The 19,725-nt window shown below is 38.8% G+C and overlaps 1 pseudogene; it reads left to right on the forward strand.

The window, feature by feature from the left end:
* The first annotated feature begins 548 nt into the window (after nucleotides 1–548).
* LOC138171284 (mitochondrial import receptor subunit TOM40 homolog pseudogene) lies at nucleotides 549–1,569 on the forward strand (annotated as a pseudogene).
* Nucleotides 1,570–19,725: the final 18,156 nt, after the last annotated feature.

Genomic DNA, 19,725 nt, shown 5'->3' on the forward strand with positions numbered 1-19,725 from the left:
AGAGGAGGCCCTTTCAGACTATTTATCAGTGTTGTTGTCATCAGGGTTTCTGTTGTCAATATAGTTGTACTGAAAACAGAGTTAACATGATTGTGCTGAAAGTTACCCTGATTTGGCTATCCAGGTTTTGTTAATCACTGAATTCAGGGGTGGGGGGTGGGGAAGAGATCTATCTAAGCAGTAGAATTCAATTAATGAACATATGCACATAAATTATAAGGGCTACAGAAAATAAATGTTCTTTTTGTGTTTACTATGCCAAAATGGAGGAAGGTCAATGGGTGCTGTGTGAAGGTGGGCTCTTTTCGTGTAATGACCAATGAAAATACAAGAAGGTCGTGTGCTGGTGAAGCAAATGCTGCACTGGGCAGGAGGGATGGAGAAACCCTAGACCAATCAGAAAGGGCATTTCCTTGGATGAAGCAATGGGAGTAGGACTAGGGTGGGACCTGTCAACAGTCTACCAACAATAACCGAGTGTGATCATGGGCAACGTGTTGGCTACCAGCTCGCAGCTGGGGCTGCCCTGTCTGTCCTGGGCCTCGTAGATGGGTGGCTTGAGCTCCGGGCCTGGCGCCCTTGGAGGAGTCCCGGCCAGCCCTGGGTCAGGGTCCCTTACGCAGGAGGACAAGGCCTATTGCTGCCTGACTAACCCGGGCACATTCGAGGAGTGCCACTGCAAGTTCAAGGAGCTCTTCCCCGTGCAGATTGAGGGCGTGAAGCTCACGGTGAACAAGGAGCTCAGAAACCACTTGCAGGTCATTTACACTGTGGCCCTCAGCACCCTCGAGGACTCCAACTACCACTTCGGGGTCACCTACGTCGGGACCAAGAAGCTGAATCCCACCGAGGCCTTCCCCGTTCTGGTTGGAGACATGGACAACTGCGGGAGCCTCAGTGCGCATGTGATCCACCAGGTCAAACCGGGTCTGTGCTCCATGGTGGCGCTGCAGACCCAGCAGTCCAAGTTTGTGAACTGGCAGGTGGACAAAGAGTACTGGGGCTCCGACTTCACGGCAGCCATGACCCTGGGGAACCCTGATGTGCTGGTGGGCTCAGGGATCCTAGTGGCTCACTACCTTCAGAGCATTACTCCGTGCCTGGCCTTGGGCAGGGAGCTGGTTTATCACCGGAGGCCGGGAGAGGAAGGCACCTTCATGCCTCTGGCAGGGAAGTACACAGCGCCTAACTGGTTGGCAACCTTGACCGTGGGGCGGGGGCTCATGCTACGTATTACCACAAAGACAGTGACCAGCTTCAAGTCGGGGTGGAATTTGAAGCCAGCACCCTAATAATGCAGGACACCAGTGTCTCCTTGGGCTACCAGCTGGACTTCCCCAAGGCCAACCTGCTCTTCAAAGGCTGGACAGCATGGACAGCAACTGGATTGTGGGGGCCACTCTGGAGAAGAAGCTGTTCCCCCCCCCCCCCCCCCCCCCCCCCCCCCCCCCCCCCCCCGCCCCCCCCCCCCCCCCCCCCCCCCCCCCGCCCCTGACACTGGCCCTGGATGCTTTCCTCAGTCATCAAAAGAACAAGTTCCAGTATGGTTTTGGCCTCACTATGGGCTGAGCCCACCACACCCCACATCCTGCCTGTCCCTCTGCTCCCATACTGGGGAGGAAGGGCACTTGAGGCTCCTGAGGGCTAGGAGAGGGGCAGACCCCAGGATCTGGGGAAAGCTTGGGTGTGGCCAGGGAGACTTCAGCTTTTCGGAGAGGGAATTCAGAATACTGGAAGACCGACAGACGCCCCTATTCCCTCACCCCATTCCTGGAAGGCGCTCTGGGATCTAGGAGACCTAGGTGGGAAGGACAATGGGGGAGGGTCTTAGGTGGGGCCTCTGTCCTCCCCCACTTGGTGGAGCCAGGCTGCTGAGGGGACAGCATGGGCTGGGCATCCCTTCCCTGCCTCCCTGCTGGCCTCAGAACGGGGCCCCATCAGCCCAGCCCCCAATTCTGTCCATTCCCCTTGGCCCCTCCCTTCCTCCTACTAGCCCCTCTGCCATCCCCCTCAGTGTAAATCATGTTTATAAGTTATGGGGGAAAAAAAAAGATTTTACAGAAAAAAAAATGCCAAAATGTTACTTTCTAATTGTTTGTATTTTTCATGAGAATTGATGCCCTAAACATTTGGATAGTTGAAATTTGAAATTTTCCGACCTGAAAAGCTACTATTTTGAGTCTTTCTTGGCAAAAGATTGATTATGACTCTCCTAGGCTTAATTTGCCACACATTTATAGACACACAATTAGTCAATCAATGATTTGGTAGGGACCTTCTTTCTTAGGTTATCCCCTTTCTTAAATGATAACCTTTCCCCAATGCAAATAAGATAACTTTTCATACTGAGGGGTATTGGAGAAAGTTATATTTCTTATAGTTGTCTCTAGGTAGAAAATGTACCCTATATATATAAATTGAGAAGTTCAAATTTTGTTCTCTAGAAGAAAGGTTGTGAAAATGAATTTCAAATGCATCCCTAAATTCCACTTAATGCGTGGCCAATGGTACATTACTTTTTAATCCTATAAACACATAAATATTTTATAGGCCCTATTCGCCTAAAATATATTAACATTAGCTATTAGTTAAAATACATAAAGTAGAATATAAAATATGCAAAACAGTAGTATATTAGGCAAAACCAAGGTGAGGAATGAAACAGCTTAATAGGAATTTCGCAAAAAAACTTGACCACCACAAAAAATTCTTCCTACCAGGCCCGATTGTCCTTTCTCTCAGCACCTGCCCTTATTTCTTCCATGCCCAGAGCTTCTTTTCAAAGTTAATGGGAGCCTTCTGTACAGAAGGCATAAATGGGGGCTCAGAACAGAATAAGAATGGCTTTTGATGATGAGCAATCAAAAATGCTGCATAATTAAATGGTGCTTAGCTAGCTTCAGCTGAGAGCATTTAAAATTATTTTAATGGACATTAGAGGTCCTTGATGAGATCTTACTTGGCCGTGACATTATCCTTAAAGGAAATCTTCTTCTATGTTTCGAGAAATTGCATTTCAGAGTCCTGTTATGAGTTACAATTATTATTGATGTTAGCAGTCATCTTAATTCTTTTCCTTTGTGTAGGGGAATGGGGGTGGTACTCTAGAACCAGATTCTCTTTTGCCCTTTCCTAATATTCTTCCATTTGCATAGTTCTATGCCAAAGATAAAAAGAAAACATTGTCAGCAGCTTCTAAGAGAATTTTCTTAACTTAAAGATATAGTTGAGAGAATGGTACTTCCTACTCACAGGCAAAATGCAATGGAAAATGTTTCCTCTGGGTGTCATGGATTCAGTGCATTGGTCACAAACATTTATCTGTCCAATACAATGCAATCCAATCTATTGAGCATTTATTAAACATCTACTATATGCAAGGTATAATGTTAGGCACTGTAATAGGAAAAGAAACTTTAAACAGCCCCTGACCTCAATATGTTTTCATTCTAATTGGAGGAAGGGGAGAAATATATATATATTTCTGTTAAGTATATATTTGCTATTTTGAGTAAATAAGGAGAGAAAGGGGCTGCTTGGTGGCACAGTGAGTAAAGTGCCGGCCCCGGAGTCGGGAGGACCTGAGTTCGGTTCTGGCCTCAGACACTTAACACATACACACACACACACACACACACACAAACCTAGCCATGTAACCTTGGGCAAATTACTTAACCCCAATTGCCCTCCAAAAGGCAATAAATAAATAAATAAGGAGAGAAAATTAGCAACAAAGGAGACTAAGAAAGGCTTTCCATAGCAGATGGCATATGAACTGAGCTCTGAAGGAAGTTAGGGATTCTGTGATGGAGAGGTAAGAAGATTATTCATTCCATGCATGGGCGAAGGCACAGAGGTTGCAGATGAGGTACCGAGTTTACAACAGCAAATAGGCCTATTTGGCTGACACACTGAGTAACAGAATAAAATGCAATAAGCTTCTAAAGCTAAGTGGAGCCAAATTGTAAAGGATTTTTGATGACAAGTTGAGGAGGTGGTACTTTGTCCCAGAAATAAAAGGACACTGAAGTTTCTTATACAGGAAAGCAAAATAGTCAGATTTATGCTCTAGGAAGATAACAGTAGCAGCTTTGTAGAGGAGGCATTGGAGCAGGGAGAGACTGAAAGTTGCAGATCCAATACTAATATCCCTGGGGAGTGAGGGGGGGAAGATCTACTGAAGTAATATAATCTAATTAATGAACATATACACATAAATTATAAGGGCTATTGTTATATATTTTTGTTATTGTTGTATATTAGATCAGAGATGTCAAACACATGTCAAACAGCATGAGGCTCACAACAGTCTTCAGTGCGACTTGAACCAGATTAAAGTGCAGGAGTGATTGATTATGTTAGCTGCAGAAATCTTTAAGTATGGCTTAGTGAGTCCATTTCGATTTGAGTTTGACATCATTGGTTTAGAGTGGTAATGATTACAGTCTGAAGCAGAATGGTACCATGTGAGTGAAAGATGAGGATGAAGTGCAGAGATGTTGGAAAAGTAAAATCGACATGACTTTGTAACTGGTTTGATACAGGAGGTGAAGGAGAAGAAAGAATCAAGAATGATTCTGAGGTTGTGGATGCCATTGACTAGAAGGATGGTGATTACCTCAGTAGAAACAGGAAAGTTAGGAAGAAAGATATATTTTAGGTAAATGATAATAGTCTTGTTAAATTATATCCAGTGGGAAGTTTCCTATGGTTAGTGTATGGTGTGGAACTGGAGCTCAGCAGAAACTAATATTATATTGGAAAGGCACATAGTGGGAATAAATAAGAAGTATAAACTATTATTAATAACTATTAATAAGAAGCATATTAGCTGTGATGACTTATTTGTGTGACAGATGTGGCATAAGGGATATTATCCATGAGATGCTTAAATAGAAAAGGAGGTAGGAAGGTCATCTAGAAAGACCAAGGTATAACAACCAGATAGCTTCTATGTGACCCTTGTATCTAGAGGCTGTGAAAAGACCTAAAGAAAAGACTAATGTATTTGATAGGTTCTCTATAGAAGATTTATAGTTAGACATGGATAAGAATCACAGGATGAGAAAGTATAGATGGATTGTAATTTGCACATCAGGAAGGAGTACCCACTCTGGTCAAAAAATGGCAGGTTCATTCAAGCATTGAAATCTGGGGTCAGCAATTTAGCTCTTGTGCCTGTTGATGGTCCTGCACATAGGGCAATGCATATATAAAGGAGCACTGATAAAATGTGTATCTAAGGAAATTACATTTTTTTCATCTCCTCAGTTAATTTGTGCAGGCTATGTTAATGTATAGTTATGAGAAAATTATTTCCCTCCTTATGATTGAGGGTGTATGCCAGGACTAACTGCGAATACGTGTGGGAGAAAAAAGATGCTGATATATTACCCTCTCTAATTCCAGACATCTTCCCCAAAAGAAGCAACGCATAAGCAGAGAGATTATATTCATAATTCAAATGAAAGTTGGTACTTTGATATTACCAAAAGATGCCTATTACCTTGCCAACAAAGATCTGTGCAATCAAAGCCATGTTTGTTTGTTTATTTTTCCCCAGTGGCAATGTATAGCTGTGAGAGTTGTACTATAAGGAAAGCTGAGTGGCACAGAATTAGTGCCTTTGAATTTGTGCCTAGAATTGCTGAAGAAGAGTTTTGAGAGTCTCTTGGATAGGAAGAAGATCAAACAAGTCAGTAGTTAAAGAAATTAATCCTGACTATTCACTGGAAGGTCAAACATGGAAGATGAAGTTTGATTACTTTGACCACATAATGATGGAACTCATTGGAAAAGACCCTGATGTTGGGAAAGATTGAAGGCAAAAGGAAAAGGGGACAACAATGAGATGGATAGATAATGTCATGGTAACAATGAACATGAACTTGGACAGACCTCAAGAAATAGTGGAGAATAGAGAAGGGCTTTGTGTGCTATGGTCCATGGAGTCACAGAGAGTAGACACAACAAAAGTATGCAAAACTCAAGTAACTGCTTTAAACAGTTACCTTATAAATAATGTATTTTAAGAAATAATAAAACATTTTACCAATAATATTGAAATTGAACTTAATAACAAGTTTTGTCTGTATATATATATTTTATCTATATCAATATTCATCTATACAAATAAGTGTGTGTGTATGTGCATCCATGAGTGCATGTGCATTCCTACTTTGATAAGTAAAGACATGGAAATCTGTGAAATAAAAGAGACCTTTGCAAATGTTTCACTATATTAAGACAAGGGTTGTGTCTAAGATAAGGGTTGTAATAGTCCGGAGTCCCAGGTTCAAGTCTGGATGCCACATATTTAGAAGACCATTGTTACATTGGAGAGTATTGAGAAGAACCAAGACCTTGAAGGACCCTGGGTTTGTGCCACATGAGGACTATGAAAGGAGATAGATATTTTTAGTGGAGAAGTTGTAGGGGGCCCAGATATCTATTTGTATTTGAAGGGGTGTAGTGCCAATGCAATATTTACAGTGCCCATGATCACAATAAAGACTGTGACTATAAGTATTGCATGATGTTCAATCACAAAGTATACTAAACTCCACATAGAGGACAGAACTGAATGATTTAGACACCAGAAAACCAAATCCCCAAACCGGTAAGCCAATTCCATCACAGTACCAAAGATATTCAGATATTCAAAGATATTCAGAAGCCATATTTACACTGAGAGCCACAAAATCCTTCAGCCTTCCCACAGACCAACACAAGATCAAAATTTACTAACAAACCTCTCTGTCTCCTTAATGAGCATCCTCTCTCCCCCACCATCTCAAAGCTCTGACCAGCTTCCTGTAGGCTGTGCTGTATCCTTCAGCAAATTTCCTCCATCACAGGCTCAATGTGATTACATTCAGCCAATTAGGGGGCAGAGTTTACTTTCAAAGCAGGGGAGGTCTTCAAACTCTCCCCTAGGTCTACTAAGGGGCAGGGAAGATCTTCAAATTCCCACTCATATTCCAAAGGGTGTAATGAGAAAGTGAGTTCAGAATTTTTCTGATAGTACCAAGAGGGCAGAACTGGAAGAAACTTGTTTCAGAGAAGCCAAATTCAGTTCAAAATGAGAAAAAACTCCCTAACATTTAGAGCTACCCAAAACTTCTATGAGCTGCCTGAGGAGGTGCCAAATTATTCCATCCCTGGAAGTCCTCCAGTAAAGATTGAGTGGACACTTGTTTGGAATACTATAAGTTAGAATGAATGATTTCTGAGGTCCTTTGCATGTCTAAAATACGATAATGTTGAAAAAATGGATTTTTGAATAAGAAGAAATATAAACTATTTTGAAGTACACTAAAATGACTACTCTGGAACCCTTACAGATTTTAAGTATTAATCTCTCCAAACACCTGTTATGGAGATAGGGAGAATTGTTGTACCATAGTGGAGAAAAATCTGAGTATCAAAAAGGTCAAGTGATTTGTTCAAGGACGTAACAAATGAGTGGTGACTGAAAGGATAGAAATTATATGACTCATAATTCGCTGCAATAGAAAACAGATCATTCTTATTCTCTTTAGATGTTATGTTTGTATCTAAACTCTTAAAGTCCAAACTACACAGTCTAATAGTACATTTCCTATGATATAGCAATATGCAGATGGTGAACATAAAGGGAAGGTTACATTTCAAACAGTGTACCTCAAATAGACAGTCCATAAAATTGAAACATAGCTCTATGAATTATTTTGGTTTTATTCAAGGTCTCCTCTTCTCTTCACTCCCATACAAATGACATTTATTTCCTTTTGAAAGAAAGCACACTAGTTTGATATCTTTATTTTTCAATTTTCAGAAAAAAAATTCAACTTGATAAAATAAAAAAAAAAGATCACTGTGGTAGCTTCACAACAATAAAGTGTTCTATTATAAAAGGTAAACTTTTATAGTAGCAGCAATTTATAATAAAACATTTGATCCATATTTACTGCATGAAAAAATAAAATGTGCCACAATGTTTACTCGGTGCTTTATAGCAGACCATACTTTCTTACAGAAATACAAAAAGATGGGCGTATTTAATAGGGGTGCTATGATGATAAAAGTTGAGGAAAACTTCTTTTCATAAAATGACATATTAATATTTCACAGTTTATATCTTAAAGTGTCATGAGAGCAGAGTAAGAATAGTTCTCAAATTATAGTCCACTTGCTATTTTTAATATTAAAACAAACCATTTAGAATATATATGCACACACACATATATATATATGTCTATAATTTCTTTGAACAAAGCCAAGTCTGTATATAGAAAGAATAATGATACTATTAAGCCCCACCTACTGAGGAAATCATAAATTGTATGCTATCCAACTCCCCTCCCCCTTAAGAATTCTTCCTGGGCATGGTGGTAGGTAGAAGTAAAGTAGAAGAGACAGGAGGGATAGGAAACAAGAGATAGGCACACACATTATAACAAAGGTTAGGAGGAGAATAGGTTTGGGAAAGTCTATGTTTATATATGTATGTCTATATGTATATGTGCACGTATATATATGTATATATACTATAGAGAAATATACTTTATTGTACTCTACTGGGAGGTAGAGGAGGGTATATATCTATATCTACATCTATATCTATCTATCTCTGTAGAGAAACATATCTAAACTTTATCGTGGCCTTCTGGGGGGGGGTGGTGGGAGAGGGGAAAAAGAACAAAGTAAAAAAGTGTACAGCAGAGAACAAAAGAAAACTCATGGGGAAGCAAAGGAAAGATGGACAATACTCAACACGAGTATTATTTATCATGTAGACTTTCTTGGAATGAAAATTTATTGTTACATATTTTGAATCATCTTTTATATTCTATGCACACAACATGCTTTTTTTCTTTCTAACTTTTTATTTAAGTTCCAATATTTAAGTTTATGATATAGTTTTTGTTTCTTTTCTCCATTCTGTTAAAAAAAAATCTTCCTTCCCTGATGTCCCCAGATGCCATCTTATATTTAAGGCATTATCGAGAGTTCCCAGAGAGGTAAATCCTTTCTCATAATGGAATGTTCTCTCTTCTCACCTCCACCTCTTAGTTTTCTGGATTCCTTTCCAGATTCAGCTTAATCTAACCTACTACAGGTAGCCTTTCCTGTCCTCTTAGATGATACCACTTTCCCCTTCAGATTACTTTCATATATTCTCTATATATCTTTATACTTGTTTGTTTTTGCCTTTTTTGTAGTCCTAGCACTCGATAAAGATACGTGGAACAAAGTAAGTACTTAATAAATGCTTGCTGACTCATTAACATAATACCTGCATCATTCAAATAATCAGGGTAATAGGAGAGCCAGGTGTAAGTTCACTTCTCTGCACTATACGAGACATTACCCAATATCTCCTCCTCTTTATAATAGTCATGCAGATGTTCTTTCTTATCTCTTTAGAAGGGTAAGTCCACAATGCTAGAGCTTAGTAAGCCCTGCCATTTCAGCAACGACCTCTGGCTACATTCATTACCAGTATTAGTGGTCCCTTCTCTCCTCGGACATTCGGTTTTTCCTTTGGGAACTCCTACAAGCTTCTGCCATTGCATCTCCACAATGCCATTTTTGCAATTGAGGGGGTTTCTCAGAGGAGAGAAACATGAATAATTTTATAATCTCTCTCTGAAGATTCCAGTCCAGTCTTTACTCCTCTAATTTTTGATCATTGTTCATGCTCAGCTTTCACTAGATCTCCAAATCTGTTCTGTCTGCTCTCTTTTATAAGACTAAGTCCAGGAATGTGATCAGATCAAAACCAGTTCCAAAATAATTAATTATTTCAGGGGTTACGACTGAAGCACTCATCCTTAAAGGTATCAATAGTTTAACAGTGATATTTATCAATACTTTCTGCACCCTGATCACCTTTTTAGTTATCACGCATCTCAATCATAATGTCAGTGGTCATGACCATGCCTCCCATAGACTGTCTTGAAAACAGAACAAAAACCTTATACTTGAACCAAATTGACTAGCCCCTACTGGCCACAATCTCTACAAATGTATCAGATCAAAAGTTGTCCCTTAACTCTGAGGGAATGAAATAAAGGATTGGTGTCATGAGTCAAAAAAAAGCTGAAGCAGAAAATTGCTAACATAGGCAAGGCACAAGTAATACCTAATATTAGAGTTAAGAATAGATTGGGTCAACATATTTAAAAATAAAATATAATTTGTATGTTACACTTTAATATTTTTTGTTACATATTTGTTTTTATTTTATTTATATTTCAGATTCCATACTTGTATTGGAATTTTTTTTGCAAATTTGCAAATATCTGTGCAGTTTGACAGTTTTTTTTTCATTTTTCAAATGCTTTATTAACTTCTGATTTACACCATTCATTTCTGCCAGATTTTGAGTTACAAATTTTCTCCCTGTTTTCCCCTACCCACCGCCCCAAAATAGCAGTCCCACAGGATATCCCCTCTTCCAATCTGCTCTCTCCCATATCTTCTCCCATACCCCCTTTGACTTTTCCAGTAGGGCATGGTCGATCTCTATGCCCCAGTGCCTGTATATCTTATTTCCTAATTTGATTTTTAAAACTTTGAATTCCAGATTCAATCACTTCCTCCCTTGTCACCCACCCTTACTGGGAAGATAAGCAGTTCAGTATAGGTTGTACATGTGTCGCTAATGAAAAACATTAACATAGTACATATATTGTAAAAGACTCACTATATTTCCCTCCCTTTTATCCCAACTCCCACTTGTTCTATTCTCTACTTCGATCCTGTCCCTTTTCAAAAGTGGGTGTTTCCAACTTCCCTCCCCCCCAGCCTGTCCTCCCTCTCATCCCCTTCCCCCTACTCTCCTGTAGGGTGAGATACCCTATTTATGTGTATTTCATTCCCTCCGCAAGCCAAATTCAATGAGAATAAGGTTGACCCATTCCCTTTTGCCTTCTTATTCTTCCCCTCCATTGTAACCATTTTCCCTTGCCTCCTCTAGATGAGATCGTTTACACCATCCTGTCTTTCCCTATCTCCTCTCATTATATTCCTCTCTCACCTCTTAATTTCACCTTTTAAGTATCATCCCTTCCTATTAAATTGGAACTGTGCCATCTATCTATGTATAGCTGTAAACATATATGTGTGTACACATTCAAATATATATATATTTTTACATATATATTCATACACCCATATACCCTTCAATATAGACATATATATGTATATATGTATGTATATATATATATTTCTATTCCCTTCAACTATTTTCACACCGAGAAAAGTTTCCTCAGTTACAATTATCGTTTTTCCATGTTAATAGTTCCACTTTGATAAGTTCCTTATGATTTCTTTTCCCTGTTTACCTTCTCATGCTTCTCTTGCTTCTTGTATCTGAAAGTCAAATTTTCTATTCAACTCTGCTTTTTTCAGCAAGAATGCTTGAAAGTCCTCTATTCCACTGAATGACCATATTTTCCCCTGAAACATAACAACTCATGATACTTTGCTGGGGTAGATGATTTTAGGTTTTAATCACAGCTCCTTTGACCTCCGGAATATCATATTCCAAGCCCTTTGATCCCTCAGTCTAGAAGCTGCTAGATCCTGATGTATCTTGATTGTGTTTCCACAATATTCAGTTTGTTCCTTCCTGGCTGCTTGTAATATTCTCTCCTTGATCTGGGAATTTCAGAACCTGGCTATGATATTCCTAGCAGTTTTCTTTTTGGGATCTTTTTCAGGAGGTGATTGGTGGATTCTTTCAATCTATTTTTCCCTCTGGTTCTAAAACATCAGGGCAGTTTTCCTTGAGAATTTCTTGGAGGATGACTTCTAGGTTCTTTCTTTGATCATGGCTTTCAGATAATCCAATAATTTCTAAATTATCTCTCCTGGATCTATTTTCCAGGTCAGTGTTTTTTCCTATGAGATATTTCACATTGCCTTCTATTTTTACATTTGTTTGGATCTGTTTAACAGCCTCTTGATTTCTCATAAAGTTATTAGCTTCCAATTGCTTCAGTCTTATTCTGAAGGAATGATTCTCCTCAGTGAGCTTTTGAGATTCTTTTTCCATCTGGCAAATTCTGCTCTTTAAGGCATTCTTCTCCTCATTGCCTTTTCGAACCTCTTTTGCCATTTGAGTTAGTCTGTTTTTTAAGATGTTGTTTTCCTCAGTCAGGCTGTTGACTCTGATTTCATAATTTTCTTGCATTGTTCTCATTTCTCTTCCCAATTTTTCCTCCACTTCTCTTATCTGCTTCTTAAGGTCCTCTGTGTCCTGTAATCAGCTTGTATTTTCCTTTGAAGCTTTTGGTGCAGGAATTCTGACTTCACTGTCTTCCTCCTGTTCCACACTTTTATCATTTTTGTACCCAAAATAGTAGTCTAATGTTGGATTTTTCTGTTTGCTTTGCTTCCTTTGCCTGATCATGTTGCCACTCAATTCCTTGACACCTAGGATTTTTGCCACAGTAGGACTCTGCTACCAGACAGGGGAGCTTCGTACCAAATGCTGAGGTTTTCTCAGCTGCTGGTGGTATTAGTTGGGTGCCCTCTCTGAAGCCTCCACATGCTCTGGCAAGCTGGTCACACACCCCAAGACCTCCACCCTAGACTGCAATCCAGATGCAAGCAGGTTAAACCAAGAGCAATTACCCCTCAGACTGGTCACTTGGTCCCCCTACAATCTACAGAATAGGAGCTGAAGCTGCCACATGGCAGTGACTGAGCTGCAGCCCTCAGGGGCTTCTTGCCCAGGGGGCAAAAGCCGATGCACTCCCAACTACTGGGTCCCAAAGTCCACATTGCACTGACTTCTTACTTTATCCTTAGTGTCTATGTGTTGATCATTCTGGACCACGACAACTGCTGGTGATCTGGAGTCCCTCCAGCCAGTGGTTGGTCAGGCACGCCCTGAGGCTAAAACCTTAGCATGGGTCTGGGGTCGCCTCCCAGAGTGCTGCACTGGCCAATTCCTGCTGGTCTGCTGGACTGTCCTAAGCAGGAGGTTAGCTTCTCTGTCATTTTGTGGGTTCTGTAGCTCCAAAGTTGGTTCAGAATCCCCTTTCACATGGATTGGAGATGGTGAGAGCCGAAGTTGGGCAGAGTTCCTGTTTCTACTTGCCCATCTTGACTCTGCCCCCTAACCTTTAATATTTAAGGATCTCCCAATATCATCTTATTTAAACATCATAAGGAGTCTGTTGGAGAGAGAAGAAAGCATTGGATTTGGAATCAGAGGCCTTAAATTTGTTGCTCCCTACCTACATGACTTTAATCAAGTTACTTCACCTCTCTCTTTTCTCAATTCCCTTACTTAAAAAACAAGAGGGTAAGACTCAATGATCCATAAGCTTTATAGAATCTATGAATAGTGCAAGTATTATTCTTGAAGATTAAGAAACTGAAAAACAGGGAGCTTAAGTGATCTGTTCAACCCACATATGCTTACTATGTGTCAGTATTGTGTTGAAGACTAAGGATTCAATGAAAAACAAAAAACACTGTCCCTGGTCTGAACTAGCTGATATTATAATGGAGAGAGAACCTGTAAACAACTTGGTATATATGGAAGCTAATCTCAGAAGGAAAATATTAGCAGCTGTGTAGACTGGGTACATTCTTATGCAGAAAGTGAAATTTAAGTTGATTTTTAAGGAAGCCAGGGAAATTAAGAAATGGACATAAAGAGATGTAAAATTTGGGGCAAATGGGATAGCCAGTTGTCATGAGTGAAATTTAACAAAAAGGTGAACTGAGCCAAGCTAAATATAATTTTAAAATAGGAATGCTACCCATCAATAAAAGGATCAAAGTCTCACATCCATGGATGCCAAAGACCTCAAGCAAAAAGATAGCTCTCTTAGAACATGGTAAGTGCCATCATGGGGTTGAGGTCAATATGACTGGTCACATTACTGGTGATGGGAAATTATGTGACAGATTGGAAGTTGGGAATGGGAGATATCACCAATCCCCTTCTTCCCTCCTGTTACTAAGGATTATTCATTGTTTGAGTCAACCTTCAAGATCAGAATCCTTTGAATAGCAAATCAGGCATAGTTGAAGTATAGTTGGTGATATAAAAAGTATAGCACCTGACTCCCTTATGTTTACCTACATTCCTCAAGGAAAGCAGAATTCCTTCAGGCAAGAATAGAATAATTATTAGCAAGAGAATTGGATTTCTAAACAATCTATTACAAGCCAGCACAATTCTGAACTAAGTTCAGAAACAGAGAGCCATTCTTAAGACTTTATAGGACAAAATCAATTAATTTCAAATAGGCTTAATTTTTAATAAAATACAGATTCAATTTCAATCTCCTTACAGTGTAATCACAGCATTGGGAGAAGAAGATATTAAGTAACTAAAACAACAATAACAACAAAACACTAGAATACAAAAGTAAGTCTTTGAACAACAATTCTACTCTTCTTTCTGCTACATGGAAATGAAGGTCATGGTTCACAAAGGAATTTATAATTTATACTTTCAAAAAAGAATTTTAGGGATCTCAGAAACTTCAGTATGAATTAAGAAGGCATCCTTCATGTACTTCAGAATTTTACATAGGTCCAGTCCAACTTTCTCACCAGAGTCCTAGAAACTTTTAAAAGTTCCCTGCCTTCCACCTCAGCAATCCAAAATCATAATTTCAAGACCTTGTTGCTTTTGAGTCTTGCCAATTTCTGGTTTCATTTCTTCCCATGCCCACTGGAAGACACTTGCTATGCTTGGTTCATAAATGTTTAATCTTCTTATCCTTCCCAAAGGATCATCTTCATTTTGTTTTAGTTGATTGTTTGAGACTGAATAAGAACTGATGGCCCAGGGGTAAAAAATAAGATATAGAAAATACGATGGACCCTTGTGTAGCATTATTTTTGTTAAAAATTCTTATTTGATTATGTAGACACTCAACATATGAACATGGCTGTGGAAATATAAGTTTCACTGACTAAGAAAGTATACAGATGCCACCACTGCCCTTAGGCCAGGGTTCTTTGGTCTAAATGATATCAGGAAGGAGACTCATGGAGATAAAAAATTATATTCAAAGTGAACTGTAAAATGGTTTTACATTTGCATCTTAGAATTAGATAAGGATCAAGGAAGGCTAACTCACTAGTTAGGTTCACCATTTAACTCTAGATGGTACTAGAGAAGAAAAGTGAAGTTGAACATAGTGATTCTGTTTTGGAGATAGTTGAATGGGAAAATATTCGTACATGGTCAGGGTTCTATTGGAACAACCACCCACCTCCCCCCCCCCCAAAAAAAAGACGTAGAAGATGGATTAGACTTGTTCTGTTTGACCCTGGGAGGTAAAGCCAAGAGTAATATGTGTGTATGTGTATATATATATATATATGTGTGTGTGTGTGTGTGTGTGTGTGTGTGCATGTATGTGTGTGTGTGTGTGTATCTGTGTAGTAATCTTGCAAAGTGGAAAATGATGACTTGATGTAAGGAAACACTTCTTAACAATTTCAGCTATTTTTAGGCAGACCGAATTTCCTTGGAAGGTTTTCTGTCAGTAGAGATCTTCAAGGCAACGTTGATTTTTCACTTGTTGGACACATTGTAATGTCAATTCTTTTTTAGGGTATTAGATAGGCTAAATGCCTGCTATGGTCCATTCCAACTCTAAAATTTTGTGATTTCATGAAAATGGGAAAAATAAAAGCATGAAACTATAACATTTTTAACTGGACCCAAGTGATGATCATCTATCATAAATCCCTTACTTTGAAGATAAGGAAACTGAAGATCAGAAAGGAAAATAAAAATATGTCTACTGTCTCAGCAGTCATTGGCAAAGTTGAGAGAACAAGCCATGTCTCAAAACACTTGATTGAGGGTTCTTTACCCTAATCCAGGATCTGCTAAATGGGTTGACTACTTGGGGCCACCTGAGAATTTGAGAATGTCAAGGGCTATTAAATTATCAAGATGGACAAGGTCATAAGAACACCACAGTCAGTTTTCTCTCAAGAAGGCTATATTAGGGATTATTAAGTATAATCAAAATTTGGATACTATTTAACTCTTCTGTGAGATCTTATCATTTGGTTATCTAATTAGATAATGAAGAATCACTTTAGCATCACAGGCAAACATAATCATGGTCTGGGGTTTTTTTTTATCCTTGGTAATAAGTAGAAACTTTGATTTTTCAGGCAGTAGAGTGTCTTAGGGATCCCGGAATTGAACAATGGTCTTAGTTTACATCAGCTCAAATGTAGGCTTGCTGCAATTAAGATAAGTAGGCAATGGATTATATAATTTGTAAGCACCCAAGCCAAGAACAATAAAAATTTTGTTATTTTTGTGGAAAGGATAATAGTGTACTTGGTTCTAAAATTTTCACATCAAGCATTTAAAGCTCTTAGAGTAGAGACTGTATCATGATGGATTGATGGAATGATTAAAGAGATGTTAAGAAAAATCCCTTTTGAAATACATTGGCTCCTAATTTTGCTACATGCTAACATTTGGCTTCAGTTCACTTTTTTGGATATAAACCTTCCATAGCTCTTTATTACCGACTGGGGAACCCCCCCCCTCCTCAAAAATCCATCCTCTTTGACTCATAAGAGAAACTCAGCCTAGATAACCCTTTACTTTTTTCTTTGCCCCTCCCAACCACATATATCCTTCAAATATCAGTTGATATCCTTACCCAACCTCCCAATAAAGTGTGAACTGTGCCTCTATCACTCTTTGTTCTTTTCAATTCAATTCAATACCACATGCATTTATTAAGTGCCCCAAATATACAATTTGGCCACTTAGGAATTTATGACCCACAGAGAAATAGAGACCCTACTTTCATGAATCTTAAAATATGATAAAAGGGGAAAGGGGGAAGAAAAATACAAATAATTATGATACAAAGGAGAGTCGGATAAGTATAAGGAGAGATCTGGAAAATGTGTTATGACAAATTTGATCAGCAAGAAGTCATATTTAGCCTAATGGGGTAATGGAGGATTGTCATGAAAGGCTTAATAGGAGAAAGTGGCACCTGAGTTGGGTCTCAAATAAAGAGGAAAATCTCAATAGATAGAGATGGTGGATTAGGAAAATTCATTCTAAACATAGGCATGGTCAGCATTATGAGAAAAGGTATAGAGTCTGAAGAAAGCAGGATGAACAAAGAAGGGCAGCAAGTAGTTTAGTTGGGCTGTATAACATATTCTGATGGAATCATGAGAGACAGTTTACTTAGTAGATTTGAAGTTGACCTGAGGATCAGGATGGCCTGAGTTCAAGTTCTGCCTCATATATAGTGATTTTATTATCCTAGACATGTCTTTAGTTTCTCCTGATGATTTGAGCAATGCAGCATTACTATTGGACTAGAAATTACAGAATAGTTGCTATCCTGCCTTGGCAAAGGATGTATCCTCATGTATGTTACACCATTGAAATTGCAGGTTTGTGACAAAAAAAGGTTTTGACAATTCAAGAAGGAAGTTTAAAATGCATTTGGTGATCTCTCATTTCACAGATTTAAAAAAATGAGCATAGGATCACTTACAGAGATATTTTGGAGCCAGAATGTTTAGAAATCAGGAATTTAGTTTTTATGTATTAAATAATGAGGAAAAATAGGAGCTTTTTCAGAAAAGTATTTGAAGTGAGTCCAGCAACACATTAGTGAGATTACTTGGGGAGTGAGTGGTATGAAGTATGGGTAGCAGATAGGCTAGAACACAGGAAGAAAAATGACTTGGTAGGCTATTACAATATTTCATAATGTAAGAAATTAGGTCCTAAATGAAAAGCGTCTGCTATGTACAATAGACAATAGGTATTAGACCTTTTGTGGAGTTGAAATTGAAAGAATATGATACCTGATTAGATATGAGGGTTGAGAGACAGGCAAAGATCAAAAACAACTATACAGTTATAAGCCTGAATGAATCAGAGAAAGATGGTACTTTACACATAGACAAGTTGGGGGTAGGTACAAAGTTTGTGGGTAAGACAAAGAAGTGAAGTTTGGATATGTTCAATGCAAGATGTCAGCAGGACATACAGGCAGAGGGTTCCATCAATCAGCTAGAGATATGGCCCTGGGACTGTATAGATGTGTTAAATTCATTTGTTTTTAACAAATATGCATTGTTTCTACTGTGTGCTAGAATCTAGGAGAGACAGAAAGTAAATACACATGATAAAAACAAATAGTTGCACATTACGTAAGTGCATTAGAGAAGTACAAAATAAACTTCTATATGACATCAGAGTAGGTAAGATTTTTAATAAAAAATAAAATAATAAATAAAATTAATTTAATAAATTAATCAGAGAAAATGTTGTTATAATGTGGTTTTAATTTGACTTTACGATGGGTAGGGACTCATTAAATGGGTCAGTGACAAGGAAGATGCCACATACATGAAAGAGTCTAAGCAAAGGTATGAAAGGCAGAGAGTACAGAGTTTCTTTGGGGAAATGAAGAATTATGCAGTTTGGTTGGAGCAGGAATGTTAAAGTGGTAGAAGGGAGAATCCTAAATAGCACCCACTCTATACATTGGGGTGGGGTAGGTGAGTGGATATTCCACAGACAGAAATAATGAGAAGGAGCAAGTTTGGGATGGGTACGATGATGAGAAAGATGTTGGATAAAGGCTTAGAGGAATTAGATGGGACCAAGCATAGAGCACTATGAGTTCTATGAGTTGTGAAAGCCAGAGTTCCAATGTGACCTCACATGCTAACTAATAGCTCTACGACTCTGGGCAATTCACTTAACTGCTGTTTGCCTAATTTCCTATTCTGTAAAATGGGGATAATGGTAACACCTAGTGTGCAAGGTTGTTTTCAGAGAAACTTTGTAAAGTGCTTAGCACAATGCCTGGAACATAATTGATACGATATAAGTGTTTGTTCCCTCCCTACATTGTAGGATTTAGAACTGCAGGGGACCTTAGAAATCATCAAATTCAAACTCCTCATTTTGTAGATGAGGAAAATGAGATTCAGAGTAGCTAAGTGACCTACTCAAAGTCAAATAGACAGTGAATAATTCCAAGGACTGGAATTGAAGCTACACTGAATTTGTTATAGTATCTCCACATGGAGATGCCATGTAGCAGTTTGAGGTATAATCCTGGAGCTCCAAAGAGATGTCAGGACTGGAGATAGAGAGCTAGATGTCATCTAAAGATTGTAGTTGGACCTTCAGAATTAATGGGATTGCCAAGTGAGAAGGTCTGGAGAGAGAAAGGAAGAGAGCCAGAGAGGGAACCTTGGGGAACACTCATATTAAGTGGTGTGTGTGTGTATGTATGTGTTCGTGCACATGTGCACATGCAGGAGTAGTGGTGGTGATGAAGAGGAACCAGGTAAGGATCATTTAAAGAGACAGGAGAAAAATGAGAAGGGTCAGTTGCATAGAGGTAATCTGAGAACATCTCATAAGTAGGGGGTGAATGGCAGTGTCAAAACTGCATACAGGTTAAGTAGGATGAGTATTTAGAAGAGTTATTTGAAATCATGATTAAGAGGTCAAAGAAGAGCTTGGGTAGAATGGTGGGGAGAGAATTACAGATTGTAGAGGATTAGCGAGATTAGAAAAGGGAGACATCAGGTAAAACAACTTTTTAAAGAAATTTAGCAGTGAAGGGGAGAAGAAAGATGAAGCAGTGTTTAGTCAGTATATAAAGGTTAAGGGAATACTTTAAAAAAATTGTGAGACCCAACTATATTTCTAGACAGATTGTAGGTAGTCCATAGATA

This window comes from Petaurus breviceps, unplaced genomic scaffold (genome assembly GCF_028583685.1).
Source record: "Petaurus breviceps papuanus isolate PSGF00001 unplaced genomic scaffold, PetGlider_PUasm1.0 42, whole genome shotgun sequence".
Taxonomy (NCBI): Eukaryota; Metazoa; Chordata; class Mammalia; order Diprotodontia; family Petauridae; genus Petaurus; species Petaurus breviceps.